Here is a 14622-nt window from a genome sequence, read left to right as displayed (position 1 = left end):
GTATTTGTTTTTCTCTTTCTGACTTACTTCACTCTATATGACATACGCTAGGTCCATCCACCTCGCTACAGATAACTCAATTTCATTTCTTTTTATGGCTGAGTAATATTCCATTGTATATATGTGCCACATCTTCTTTATCCATTCATCTGTCGATGGACACTTAGGTTGTTTCCATGTCGAGGCTATTGTAAATAGTGCTGCAATGAACATTGTGGTACATGTCTCTTTTTGAATTATGGTTTTCTTAGGGTATATGCCCAGTAGTGGGATTGCTGGGTCGTATGGTAGTTCTATTTTTAGTATTTTCAGGAACCTCCATACTGTTCTCCATAGTGGCTGTATCAATTTACATTCCCACCAACAGTGCAAGAGGGTTCCCTTTTCTCCACACCCTCTCCAGCATTTATTGTTTCTAGATTTCTTGATGATGGCCATCCTGACCGGTGTGAGATGATATCTCATTGTAGTTTTGATTTGCATTTCTCTAATGATTAATGATGTTGAGCATTCTTTCATGTGTTTGTTGGCAATCTGTGTATCTTCTTTGGAGAAATGTCTATTTAGGTCTTCTGCCCATTTTTGGATTGGGGTGTTTGTTTTTTTGATATTGAGCTGCATGAGCTGCTTGTAAAATTTGAATATTAATCCTTTGTCAGTTGCTTCATTTGCAAATATTTTCTGCCATTCTGAGGGTTCTCTTTTCGTCTTATGTTTTCCTTTGCTGTGCAAAAGCTTTTAAGTTTCATTAAGTCCCATTTGTTTATTTTTGTTTTTATTTCCATTTCTCTAGGAGGTGGGTCAGAAAGGATCTTGCTGTGATTTATGTCATAGAGTGTTCTGCCTATGTTCTCCTCTAAGAGTTTTATAGTGTCTGGCCTTACTTTTAGGTCTTCAATCCGTTTTGAGTTTATTTTTGTGTGTGGTGTTAGGGAGTGTTCTAATTTTCTCTTTTACATGTAGCTGTCCACTTTTCCCAGCATCACTTATTGAAGAGGATGTCTTTTCTCCATTGTATATTTTTGCATCCTTTATCAAAGACAAGGTGACCATAGGTGTGTGGGTTTATCTCTGGGCTTTCTATCCTGTTCCATTGATCTATATTTCTGATTTTGTGCCAGTACCATACTGTCTTGATTACTGTAGCTTTGTAGTATAGTCTGAAGTCTGAGAGCCTGATTCCTCCAGCTCCATTTTTATTTCTCAAGATTGCTTTGGCTATTCCCGGTCTTTTGTGTTTCCATATAAATTGTGAAATTATTTGTTCTAGTTCTGTGAAAAATGCCATTGGTAGTTTGATAGGGATTGCATTGAATCTGTAGATTGCTTTGGGTAGTAGAGTCATTTTCACAATGTTGATTCTTCCAATCCAAGAACATGGCATATTTTCCCCTCTGTTTGTATCATCTTTAATTTCTTTCATCAATGTCTTAGTTTTCTGCATGCAGGTCTTTTGTCTCCTTAGGTAGGTTTATTCCTAGGTATTTTATTCTTTTTGTTGCAGTGGTAAATGGGAGTGTTTCCTTAATTTCCCTTTCAGATTTTGCATCATTAGTGTATAGGAATGCAAGAGGTTTCTGTGCATGAATTTTGTATCCTGCTACTTTACCACATTCATTGATTAGCTCTAGTAGTTTTCTGGTAGCATCTTTAGGATTCTCTATGTATAGTATTATGTCATCTTCAAAGAGTGACAGCTTTACTTCTTCTTTTCCAATTTGGATTCCTTTTATTTCTTTTTCTTCTCTGATTGCTGCGGCTAAAATTTCCAAAACTATGTTGAATAATTGTGGTGAGAGTGGACAATCTTGTCTTGTTCCTGATCTTAGTGGAAATGGTTTCACTTTTTCACCATTGAGAATGATGTTGGCTGGGGGTTTGTCATATATGGCCTTTATTATGTTGAGGTAAGTTCCCTCTATGCCTACTTTCTGGGTTTTTTTTTTTATCATAAATGGGTGTTGAATTTTGTCAAAAGCTTTTTCTGCATCTATTGAGATGATCATATGGTTTTTCTCCTTCAATTTGTTAATATGGTGTATCACATTGATTGATTTGTGTATAGTGAATATTCATCTGCATTCCTGGGATAAACCCCACTTGATCATTGTGTATGAGCTTTGTAATGTGCTGTTAGATTCGGTTTGCTAGTATTTTGTTGAGGAGTTTTGCATCTATGTTCATCAGTGATATTGGCCTGTAGTTTTCTTTCTTTGTGACATCTTTGTATGGTTTTGGTATCAGGGTGATGGTGGCCTCATAGAATGAGTTTGGGGGTGTTCCTCCCTTTGTTATGTTTTGGAAGAGTTTGCGAAGGATAAGTGTTAGCTCTTCTCTAAATGTTTGATAGAATTCGCCTGTGAAGCCATCTGGGCCTGGGTTTTTGTTTGTTGGAAGATTTTTAATCACACTCTCAATTTCAGTGCTTGTGATTGGTCTGTTTATATTTTCTATTTCTTCCTGGTTCAGTCCAGAAGGTTGTGCTTTTCTAAGAATTTGTCCATTTCTTCCAGGTTGTCCATATTACTGGCATATAGTTGCTTGTAGTAATCTCTCATGATCCTTTGTATTTCTGTAGTGTCAGTTGTTACTTCTCCTTTTTCATTTCTAATTCTATTGATTTGAGTCTTCTCCCTTTTTTCTTGATGAGTTTGTCTAATGGTTTATCAATATTGTTTATCTTCTCAAAGAACCAACTTTTAGTTTTATTGATCTTTGCTATCGTTTCCTTCATTTCTTTTTCATTTATTTCTGATTTGATCTTTATGATTTCTTTCCTTCTGCTAACTTTGGGGTTTATTTGTTCTTCTTTTTCTAACTGCTTTAGTTGTAGGGTTAGGTTGTTTATTTGAGATTTTTCTTGTTTCTTGAGGTAGGATTGTATTGCCATAAACTTCCCTCTTAGAACTGCTTTTGCTGCATCCCATAGGTTTTGGATCGTCGTGTTTTCATTGTCATTTGTTTCTAAGTATTTTTTGATTTCTTCTTTGGTTTCTCCAATGGTCTCTTGGTTATTAAGTAGTGTATTGTTTAGCCTCCATGTGTTTGTATTTTTTACAGATTTTTTTCCTGTAATTGATATCTAGTCTCATAGTGTTGTGGTTGGAAAAGATACTTGATAAGATTTCAATTTTCTTAAATTTACCAAGCCTTGATTTGTGTCCCAAGATATGGTCTATCCTGGAGAATGTTGCATGAGCCCTTGAGAAGAAAGTGTATTCTGTTGTTTTTGGATGGAATGTCCTATAAATAGCAATGAATTCCATTTTGTTTAATGTATCATTTAAAGCTTGTGTTTCCTTATTTATTTTCATTTTGGATGATCTGTCCATTGCTGAAAGTGGGGTGTTAAAGTCCCCTACTATGTTTGTGTTACTGTTGATTTTCCCTTTTATGGCTGTTTGCATTTGCCTTATGTAGTGAGGTGCTTCTATGTTGGGTGCATAAATATCTACAATTGTTATATCTTCTTCTTGGATTGATCCCTTGATCATTAATGTAGTGTCCTCCTTTGTCTCTTGTAATAGTCTTTATTTTAACGTCTATTTTGTCTGATATGAGTATTGCTACTCCAACTTTCTTTTGATTTCCATTTGCATGGAATAGCTTTTACCATCCCTTCACTTTCAGTCTGTATGTGTCCCTAGGTCTGAAGTGGGTCTCTTGTAGACAGCATATATATGGGTCTTGTTTTGTATCCATTCAGCCAGTCTATGTCTTTTGGTTGGAGCATTTAATCCATTTACATTTAAGGTAATTATGGATATGTATGTTCCTATTACCATTTTCTTAATTGTTTTGGGTTTGTTATTGTAGGTCTTTTCCTTCTCTTGTTTTTCCTGCCTAGAGAAGTTCCTTTAGTATTTGTTGTAAAGCTCATTTCATGGTGCTGAATTCTCTTAGCTTTTGCTTGTCTGTAAAGGTTTTCATTTCTCCGTCGAATCTGAATGAGATCCTTGCTGGGTAGAGTAATCTTGGTTGTAGGTTTTTGCCTTTTATCACTTTAAATATGTCCTGCCGCTCCCTCCTGGCTTGCAGAGTTTCTGCTGAAAGTTCAGCTGTTAACCTTATGGGGATTCCCTTGTGTGTTATTTGTTGTTTTTCCCTTGCTGCTTTTAATATTTTTTCTTTTTATTTAATTTTTGATAGTTTGATTAATATGTGTCTTGGCATGTTTCTCCTTGGATTTATCCTGTATGGGACTCTCTGCACTAAATGCTTCATTTTTAACCTTTTTTTGCCAGTTCAAAATAATAGACTGACAGAGACTGGAGGGATGGAGGGAAGGGGAGTTAGTGTTTAATGGGTATAGAGTTTCAATTTGGGAAGATGAGAAAGTTCTGGAAATCAGTGGTGGTGATGGTTGCTCAATAATGTGAATGTGCTTAATGCCATGGGTAAAATGGGAACGTTTTATGTTATGTGTGTTTTACTTTAATAATTTTTTTAAAAAAATTATTTGTTTATATATTTATTTTTGGCTGCGTTGGGTCTTCATTGCTGTATATGGGCTTTCTGTAGTTGTAGCGAGCAGGGGCGACTCTTTGTTGTGGTGCATGGGCTTTAGGCATGTGGGTTTCAGTAGTTGTGGCACATGGACTTTGCTGCTCCGTGGCATGTGGGATCTTCCCAGACCAGGGCTCGAAGCTGTGTCTCCTGCATTGGCAGATGGATTCTTAACCACTGCATCATCAGGGAAGCCCTATTTTAATAAAAAAATTTTAAGTATTTATTTATTTATTTGGTTGCACTTGGTCTTAGTTGTGGCAGGCAGGCTCTTTTTTTTCTTTTTTCACTGATGAAAAATATTTCTAATAATAACAAAGACCTGATCATCTATGTTACAATCATATAATTATCATGTATCAAGGAAACAGAAGCAGGTTTGAGGGAATGTTGAAAGAACCAAATAATAGTGTCAACAACAACAAATAACTCAGAAGTTACATAAGTTGGGTTGAAAGCCACATACACAAACTGGACTATTTGCTTAAGTTTTAAATGAAATTGGGGGCTGTTCCAGTTCCTGTCAGGCTGACAAACTAGTGGGGGCTGCCAGCTCTCCCCCCAGAGGCAGTCTCTTTAGTTGAGGCCTGCCTGCTCCTTAGTTGCAGAAGGCAGGCTCCTTAGTTGTGTCTCACTGGCTCCTTCGTTTTGGCACCTGAGCATCTAGGTTGTGGCATGCGAACTCTTAGTTGTGGCATGCCTGTGGGATCTAGTTACCTGATCAGGAATCAAACCCAGGCCCCCTGCATTGGGAGCACAGAGTCTTATCCACTGTGCCACCAGGGAAGTCCCTGTAATAATGTTTTCTTTTAAGCATTGGTTGGTTTCCATACACCTTCTGAAGGTGACTGAGTTTGTTTGTTCTTGTCTTTTTTGTTTTAAGTGTTATTAAGAACTCATGGATTTTAGCATATTTAATGTGTTTCAGTCTGTTATTAAGAACTCATGGATTTTAGCATATTTAATATGTTTCAGTCTGTTGTATTATAGTTATTATCCTCATTCATGCTCAAATTGGTCCATTTTTGATCTGTGACACCTTTTCTAGTTTGCTTCTGAGTCCTTTTGACATTGACTCTAGTAGTCTTTGATAGCTTCCTTCCTCTCTTGTATGACAATGTGTTCCAGGCTCATCATGAAAATTTCCTGCCTAAGATGTGGAATTAGCTAGTTCACCAAGGAACTCTGGTTCATTTTCATGGGAAATGGTATTTAGAGATTATAATCTAGGTGCTAAGCATGCTTACTGATGCTGAGTTGGTCATTGTTTCTAGGCCTTTTTAAGTGGACAGAGATAGGGATAATTATTATTTTCTTTCTAAACTACTTGGTAAACCAAGTACCTATGGTTTCACGTGGGTACTTCCAATTCCAGCTCAGGACCATAGGGTGTTTACTGAAACTCATTCATTTTTACTTCTTTGTTATTTTTCAAACTACTTAAAAATCTCAATTCTCCAGAGAAATCAGCCTATAGCCTTATGAGGGTTCCCTTATATAAGAGTCTTTTTTCTTCTCTTGCTGCCTTTAGAAATCTCTCTTTATCTTTAAATTTTGCCATTTTAATTATGATATGTCTGGGTGTGGATCTGTTTGGGTTCATCTTGTTTGGGACCCTCTATGCTTCCTGTACCTGAATATCTGTTCCCTTCCTCAGGTTTGGAAGTTTTCAGCCATAATTTCTTCAAATACAGTTTCAACCCCTTTCTCTCTTTCTTCTCCTTCTGGAACCCCTATAATACGAATGTTGGAACAACTTAATGTTATTCCAGAGATCTCTTAGATTGCTTTCATTTTTAAAAATTTGTTTTTCTTTTTGCTGTTCTGATTGGGTGATTTCCATTATTCTATCTTCCAGATCACTTATGTGTTCTTCTATATCACTTTGTCTGCTATTCATTCTTTCTAGCGTGTTTTTATTTCAGCTACTGTATAAAATAGATAAGCAGGGACTTCCCTGGCAGCCCAGTGGTTAAAACTTCACCCTTCAACCACAGGGTGCACGGGTTCAATCCCTGGTCAGGGAACTAAGATCCCACATGCCACGTGGTATGGCCAAAATGTAATAAAAATTTTAAAAATTGAAAAAAAAAAGATAAGCAACAAGGATATATTGTATAGCACAGGGAATTATAACCATTATCTTGTAATAACTTTTAATGGAGTATAATCTGTAAAAATACTGAATCACTATGCTGTACACCTGAAACTAATATTGTAAGTCAACTATACTTCAATTAAAAATCTCAATTCTCAGTGGCACTACTTGAATTACTAATTTGATTTATCTCACAGTACCTGAAAGCAATTTCAGAATAATTATACTTTAAATATACAATTCATGATTTTTTTTTTGATTGGTGCAATCATTATCTCAGGCATGATGGAAGTCAACTAGTTTTGAACAAGTTGTTAACAGATAAACAAAAACCCAGAAAAAACTATATGACATATAAAGCTGTATATCTGTGTGTAATATTAAGCTTAAAGGAGATCAATAAGACTTTAATAAATTGATAGAAGCAGATACCTGCTCCATTTATGCTAGCATGGCATATTTCTGTGGCTTATGAGAACCACAAACTACTGTAAAAAGGTGAAGTGTAAGGAGTGCTGAGTATTAAGTCTGTTAAATCAGCTCTCTGAATTGGGGTTTCAGAAAATGATCTGACTGTTTTCTCAATTCTCTCGAGGATGGTATATAGCAAGTTCCTGTCTAGATGCAAAGGAGAGAAATCAGTTCATTACATAGATGGATGCTTTAGGTTAATTAGGGCTCGGGAGTGGATTGGGAAGGGCTGCTTTAGATTATTCTAGTAAATTTGAATCCCTTTTGCAGAAGCTGTTTAAGATTAAAGGGACATTTGTTAGCCTAACTTATTCCTACAAAGGCTAAAGAAATTTCTCTACTGTTCCTATTTGCTCTTTGGAGCAACAAGTTTTTCCTTCTGTTTATAAATTTGTTTTGGATTGTGGCATAATTGGGATGACGATTTCTGTACTCTGTGATGTTTGTTTGCTTGGACTTGATAGTGACTGAATTTAAATCATTCAACTGTGGTGTGTTAATCACACATTACTACATTTGACAGGCTGGAATTTTTCTGTTTGGCATTTGCTTGTTTGTGTTTTAATTTTTTTCTTTGACTTCTTTCTTTCAGTCATTTTGGTAGTAATGTTGGCTTTATTTTTAAAATTTGTTTTGGTGTTGCCACTTTTGCCTCCCTCATTGTAGTGGGCATGAAGAAGATGGACTCAATCCCCTCAGAGAGGAAAACATGTTGCCTCAGATATTAAATAAGACTCAGACTTTAAATGTACTCAGAATGCTGATAATATGGAAGTGAAAAATGTGAGAAATATTGTGCTTACTTTCATCTTCCCTTTAAGGAATACCTGTTTTTCTAGGTACAGTAGCTCTTTAAGACTCTGCTGCCCCATTGGGAAGCATAGATTGATGGAACTGAGGCATTAGAGAGTACCTAGTTTAATTCCCTCATTTTACAAATTAGGAAACAGATCAGGAGAAGCTGCATGAGGTGCCTAAGACCAGATAACCAGTTACTGGTAAAATCAGAACTATTCCAAGTCTCCTGGGCACTTTCCAGGGTGCCACACTGCCTTCCACAGAACTTAAAGTTCCATCACTGTCCTGAACACAGCACCAAAGACTGCTGATGATTGACAAACCTGAGTGCAAGCTTTGTGGGCAGATCAAGAGACATAAAATAAAAAGCAGGGGGCTTTTGGTAGATGATGAATTTTTTGTGTCATAGTACTCTAAAAAGAAGACAACATAATGGGACATTTGCTACTTGGGGATCACCTCTCAGTCCACAAAAATAAGAACATGTTCACAATTGGTATATTTTGTATTGGGAGAGAGAAAGTACATGAAATGTCTCCCGTCTGCACGGTGCCAAGGAACTGGTTTCTTTCTCACAGGGACAAGAATGGCTACTGTCTGTTGCTGCCTCCTCAGTCTCTGAACACTCATGTCGTCAACAACGTTCACTGAGTGCCTTCAGGGGCAGGTGCCATGCTGGATTCTGGGGAAACAAAGAGGAATGCAACAAAATCCTGCCGTCAAAGAATGCATCATCCACTGCAAAGGAAGGAATAACCGGATACTTCTGTTAGTAAGGAATGCTTAGCAGCCCTCATCCCCAGGGCTTTCTCTCTTATATCTGCTCATGTGCAGCCTATTTCTATTCTTTTTGTCCTTAGTGGACTGGGAATACATATCTTTGCAGACTGTTATTAATTTATCTATTTTTGTTTTCTCGGGTGACGTTTTCTTTCTTGTTTTTACTTTGTTATTATTTGGGGGGGTTGTTTGTTTTTACTTTCCTGCCTTTCTGTGATCTTTGTAGCTCTCCTCTTTCGTGTCTGCTGTGCGTATACTGCATGCTGTGTGTGCGCTGGGTAAGTGGTAAAACACTGTGCCGCACAGTTATGTGGTAGACCTAAGATCTGTGTCCACCTAGGAGAACTAACCCAAAATGGCTGTTTTGACGAATGATCCTTGAACTCGTGAGTATTTCCATGGAAACAGTGGGGTTTGAGTTAGAATTCGGAGGAGATGCTTTATAGTGTGCAGAGTGTAAATAACATCATTTTAATGTTTTAAAATACTTTCACATCTATTATTTCTTTATCCTTTCTCCAGTCCTATGAATTACAAGGACACGTATGAGTATCTGTACTTGGCAGGTAAGAAAAATGCAGCACTAAGAAATTGTGCTATATAAAAGATACATAAAAAGGTAGAATGGGGCCATGCTGAGAGATTAGTTACCTAGACTTAGTCCATGTTCCTCTGCTGGTTTCTATTTCTCTGATGTTTTTATGAAATCATGTAATGCTGACTGTACTGTGATAGAGGAGGAAAGGGCTGACATGTTGAGCATGGGTATATCAATCATTTTAACTCTCCGCTCACTCCTCTTCTCAGAGTCTGCTGATACAGCCTCTCCCGTGTGTACAGCAGACCTAACCTGGTGACCATGCCCTCCCCAGCCATAGCTGATAGGCCAAGGACAGACATCTGACCCTAGGTGTACTGTGGGCTTTCTCCCAGAAATTTGACATTGGCTTATAGGAGCTATTCAGCATTGTAGTAGTGACTCTTGAACAAGGACTACATAAACCCAGGGCTGACCCATGGACAGGTTGACCCAGGAAAGCTGGTTGTGACAGCGAGAAGACTAAAGCAATTGGACATTCACTTCCTGGTCGAGTGAATCCAGTCCCTTTTGAGGCCAGCTTTAATTCCTGGCTGGGAAATACTTGGTTTTCATCCAATAAATTCCCTTTTTGCTTAAATACCTTGAGTGGATTTCAATACCTACAGTCAAATGAACCCCAAGACCCAATCAAATGCTTTATTTAGGGAAAAGGAAATCATCTTAAGAGGTTGGTTCTGGGACTTTAACTTTCTTTCTAAGTAGAGACCACATTTGTGTCAGGGTTTCTGCCTTTCCAGTGGTACTGATGGAGTGTTTGCGGATTTCCTGTGGGAAAGCACAGAGAGGAATTTTCATTGTTTAAAACTTTCCCAGCATTGGGAAGTTTTTCTTGTTTCTCCAGTTGATTTCAGATTTGTAGGAATTGGAGGGTTACATCCTGGAATTTCTGTTGGGCATTTCAGAGGCCCTGCCAGCGCCTTGCCCACTCCTACTGCCTGCCATCTGGGCTTATTAGGATCCTAGAAAGCTCAGAATTCAGCATTTCTTCATAGGTACTTTATTTCCTTAAAAACAAAACACTTTGGAATACATTGTCAACCACTAAGCATTTATTGTGTTACTGTAGTCTACATTCTGGTTGTCTCTGAGGCGTTCATTTCACCTTTCCCCATTGTGTAACACCTCCCCACTCAACCTCCTCAGTCCTACACACCAGGGCATGGCACTGACCTGGTCACAGGGCTAGTTCAAGGGTCTCCAAAGCTGAGGACTGTTGTTCATTGTAAGAAGTCACGTTCTCTCTTCCCTGGATGTGAAGGAGAAAGTGTGTTGCCCTGGTAGCTGTTGGCAGGCATCTTGCAACAGTGGGGGAAGCCAGCCTGTGGGAGAGGCAACTCATAGAGTAGGGCAGAGCCAGGAGAACTGCAGAGAAGCTGAGCTGGACCTTACGTGAACAATGCCTGTTGCTGACATTTCCTATAGACCTTCCAGTTACAGGTGCGAGTAAATCCCCATAATTCATTTACTTCTTTCAAATTTTGGATTTCTGATTTTAGATTCAAATATTAGCACCTTCAATGTGCTGACATACACTAGGTACTTCCCATATTAACATTTGCACTCACAACAACCTTATGAGACAGGTACTGCTGTTATGGAATTTCCACTTTTCAGGTGAAGATAGGTTCTGGGAGAACCTGTGATTTCTCTAAAGATACAAAGCCTATAAGCAGCAGTGGAGTCTGAATTGGAGCCTATTGCAAATACCATATTGCATCTATTTCTTATAGAAAAGAAATTAGAGCTCAAAAAATTCAGCTTTGTAGGCAGCTGGCAATAATCACCCATATTTATGAGATACTTTTTATTTTTCTAAAGCACATTTGAATCTATGCTACCACCACGTTGACAAGTATCAACGGTAGGTTCTGAATGAGGTAGAGGCCAGACACAAATACTACCTGGGAAATGAGTCAAGGTGTTTTTATCTAAAGGATACTGATGGAAGAAAGTGCTATCAGGATACACAATAGAGATGTCAACAATGTTCTCCAATGACAGACACAATGTGTAAGCCTCTGGGTCTCCCAAAGAGGGCTTCAACATCATTGTATATGATTAAATCCGAGTGAGGATTACACTGGGAAGTGTAATCTGAGCAATGGACAGACCCACCCTCCCCTGCCCCAAGCCTAGCTGGATCTTTATGATCAGATCATCCACCTTGGTGTTATACAATATGCCATAGAGACTGGTACAACATAGTATACACAAGCATCAACACACACTCTTTTTTCCCCTAGTTTTAAAAATACGAAATGCTTCACAAATTTATGGGTCATCCTTGCCCAGGGACCAGGAATGACACACAAGGATGTGTGTGTGTGTGTGTGTGTGTGTGTGCACGTGACATTTAAATGAGGGTTTAATATTCTTAAATATCTACCAAAAGTATATTACAATGCATGATGATCACATAAAATGAGCTTCACTTCTTAGCATCACAAATATTTGGAATACAGAATGTCCAGGGATGGATATTATAAGTAAGAAAGGTTCAAAAGAAGTTTGCTTAAGAAATTTAAAGTTTAAAAATTGATTTTTCCCCCAAATCCAAATAATGGTTGTCTGGGTAACTGTCAGGGTAAAGGCTTCATATGCTCATTCCTTTGATAAGAATCTTCTAATCTTCTCTGTATATTTCCTTTTTTTAATTTTATTTATTTGTTGGCTGCATTGGGTCTTCATTGCTGTGCACAGGCTTTCTCTAGTTGCAGCGAACAGGGCCTACTCTTCGTTGCGGTGTGTGGGCTTCTCATTGCGGTGGCTTCTCTTGTTGTGGAGCATGGGCTCTAGGCGCGCAGGCTTCAGTAATTGTGGCATGTGGGCTCAGTAGTTGTGGCTTGCAGGCTCTAGAGCACAGGCTCAGTAGTTGTGGTGCACGGGCTTAGTTGCTCCATGTCATGTGAGATCTCCCCGGACCAGGGATTGAACCCGTGTCCCCTGCATTGGCAGGCAGATTCTCAACCACTGCACTACCCGGGAAGTCCTCTGTATATTTCCAATTTTAGTATTATATATGTGCTGCTGGAGTGAGCACCACACCCTCTTTTAACATATTCATTCTCCCCAGGCTAGCACAGTCTGGTCTAGGATCTTTTCTGATCTTAGAGGAGCTGCAGAATTAGAGCAAAGTTCAGTCACCCAGATGTCTCTGAGAATCTGACAAGTACTCAGACTAGCTATACATCTGTCAGAGTGATGATTATAATTTTACAGATAGGAAAATTAAGACAGTTAAATTATAGGGGTTAAAACTATTTGGCCTCCAAGTGCACATAGTTAGGTAGTAACAGAACTGAGTGAAAACTGAAGTATTTTGCTTTGCTGCTCAGTCTTTGCTTAACTAGAATGCATTAGCTTTTCAATCACAGGAAATTACCTAAGCAAATTTTGTTGTAACTGAAGCCTAGAACAAAAATCAGGAACATCATTGGAAGACCAGACTTATGCCTTTAAGTATAAAACATGAAAGGCGTAAGCGTGGATTAGTTTTCAGTAATTGATGTTGAAGAGTTGGTAATGAGACTGACTAGGCACATGATTTAATCAGACTGTCTTTTGGGAACCAGATCAGCCACGCTATGATGGCTGTGTTACTAATGAGGAAAACATGGCCTCTTGGTCAAGGAAGTGACCATCAATCCCCAGGACAGTGCTGATTTCCCAGCATGGTGAGGGCTGCAGGGCCAGGAGGTGTTTTCCATGGCTTTCTCATGTGTATTTTGATCAGTGAGCTTTTGATGAAGTGGATATTAGTCTCTTTTCTCATTGCTAATATCCCATTGTGGCACACCAGTAATGGCCTGAGAAGTCCTCTGCCACCATAAATTCTAAATGTTCTTGGCTAACTTAACCTTATTAGATAGACTAGAATTAGGGGCATTTTAGATAATGGCTAACTTTAGAAAATTCCTGTATCTCACTTTCTCATTCATTCAAAAATATTTGTTATATACGTTCTGTGTGTTGGGCACTGGATAGAGAGTAAAGAGCAAACAGATAGGATCTCTGCACTGCTGACGCTTGTAGTTTAGTGGCGAAAGAGAAAACACAATTAAATGTGTAATTACAAATCATGACGGATGAAATGGAGAAGACTTGGGTGCTCTGAAGACATATATCAGGGGATCATATTTTGGGTTAGGACACCACTTTCTGAGGAAGTAATAGATGAGAACTGAAAGATGAGAAAGAGCCAGCGAGGTAGAGTGGGAATAAGAGTTTTCTAAGCAAAAGAACAGGCAGGTTAGTTGTCATGATGAAGGGAAGAACTTGTCCAGCTGGAGGAACTGAGGCTGGAGTACGTGAGTGAGGAGGGAAGGGGATTAGCTGGGAGAGGTAGGTAGGCACAAGCTCATGTGCTCTGGTCATTTGAGCTCTGGAATCTTGAGATATCTGCATTCAAATCTTGGCTTCTACTCTGTTTTTTTTTTTTTTTTTTTGCGGTACGCGGGCCTCTCACTGTTGTGGCCTCTCCCATTGCGGACCACAGGCTCCGGACGTGCAGGCTCAGCGGCCATGGCTCACGGGCCCAGCCGCTCCGCGGCATGTGGGATCTTCCAGGACCGGGGCACGAACCCGTGTCCCCTGCATCGGCAGGCGGACTCTCAACCACTGCGCCACCAGGGAAGCCCTTGGCTTCTACTCTTATTTATGATTTTGGATATGTCACTTCATTTCATTGTGAATCCATTTCCATTGCACTAAAGTAAGGGTAAAATTATCTATCGTGTAAACTAAAGCAGATTAAGCGAATCTGTCTGGCCCACAGCAGTGTTTGTTCCTTTCTCTCCACTATCTGCTTTCTATTCTCTTCTGTCATTTTTATTCAGAGCTATTGATACTCTCTACCTGAATGGGTATTATTTTAAATGTATTTATTTATTTATTATTAATTTATTTATTTTGGCTGCACTGGGTCTTAGTTGTAGCATGCAGGATTTTTAGTTGTGGCATGCAGACTTAGTTGCGGCATGTGAACTCTTAGTTGCAGCATGCATGTGGGATCTAGTTCCCCGACCAGGGATCGAACCCGGACCCCCTGCATTGGGAGCACAGATCTTACCCACTGGACCACCGGGGAAGTACTCTGAATGGGTATTTAACATTGGTTTTCTCTGTCCTCTCCCATTATCTTAGGTGGAAGTTTCTTACAACCTGGATAATCAAAAGCTGAATAATCTAGAGTTAAGTCTTATGTAAGAAATTTCAGTTGCCTCGTTGACATTACCTTTATTGATGATAACAGACGAATTTAGAGTCAGTCATCAAAACTTGGTCTTAAGTTGGCCCTTCAGAGATACAGGTTCATGTTTGCTTAATGCTTTATTACAAAATATCTGTGATTTTTTTTAAACTCAGGAAA

This window comes from Mesoplodon mirus (genome assembly GCF_964341445.2).
Source record: "Mesoplodon mirus genome assembly, chromosome: 4".
Taxonomy (NCBI): domain Eukaryota; kingdom Metazoa; phylum Chordata; class Mammalia; order Artiodactyla; family Ziphiidae; genus Mesoplodon; species Mesoplodon mirus.
Note: the sequence above shows the minus strand (reverse complement) of the source record.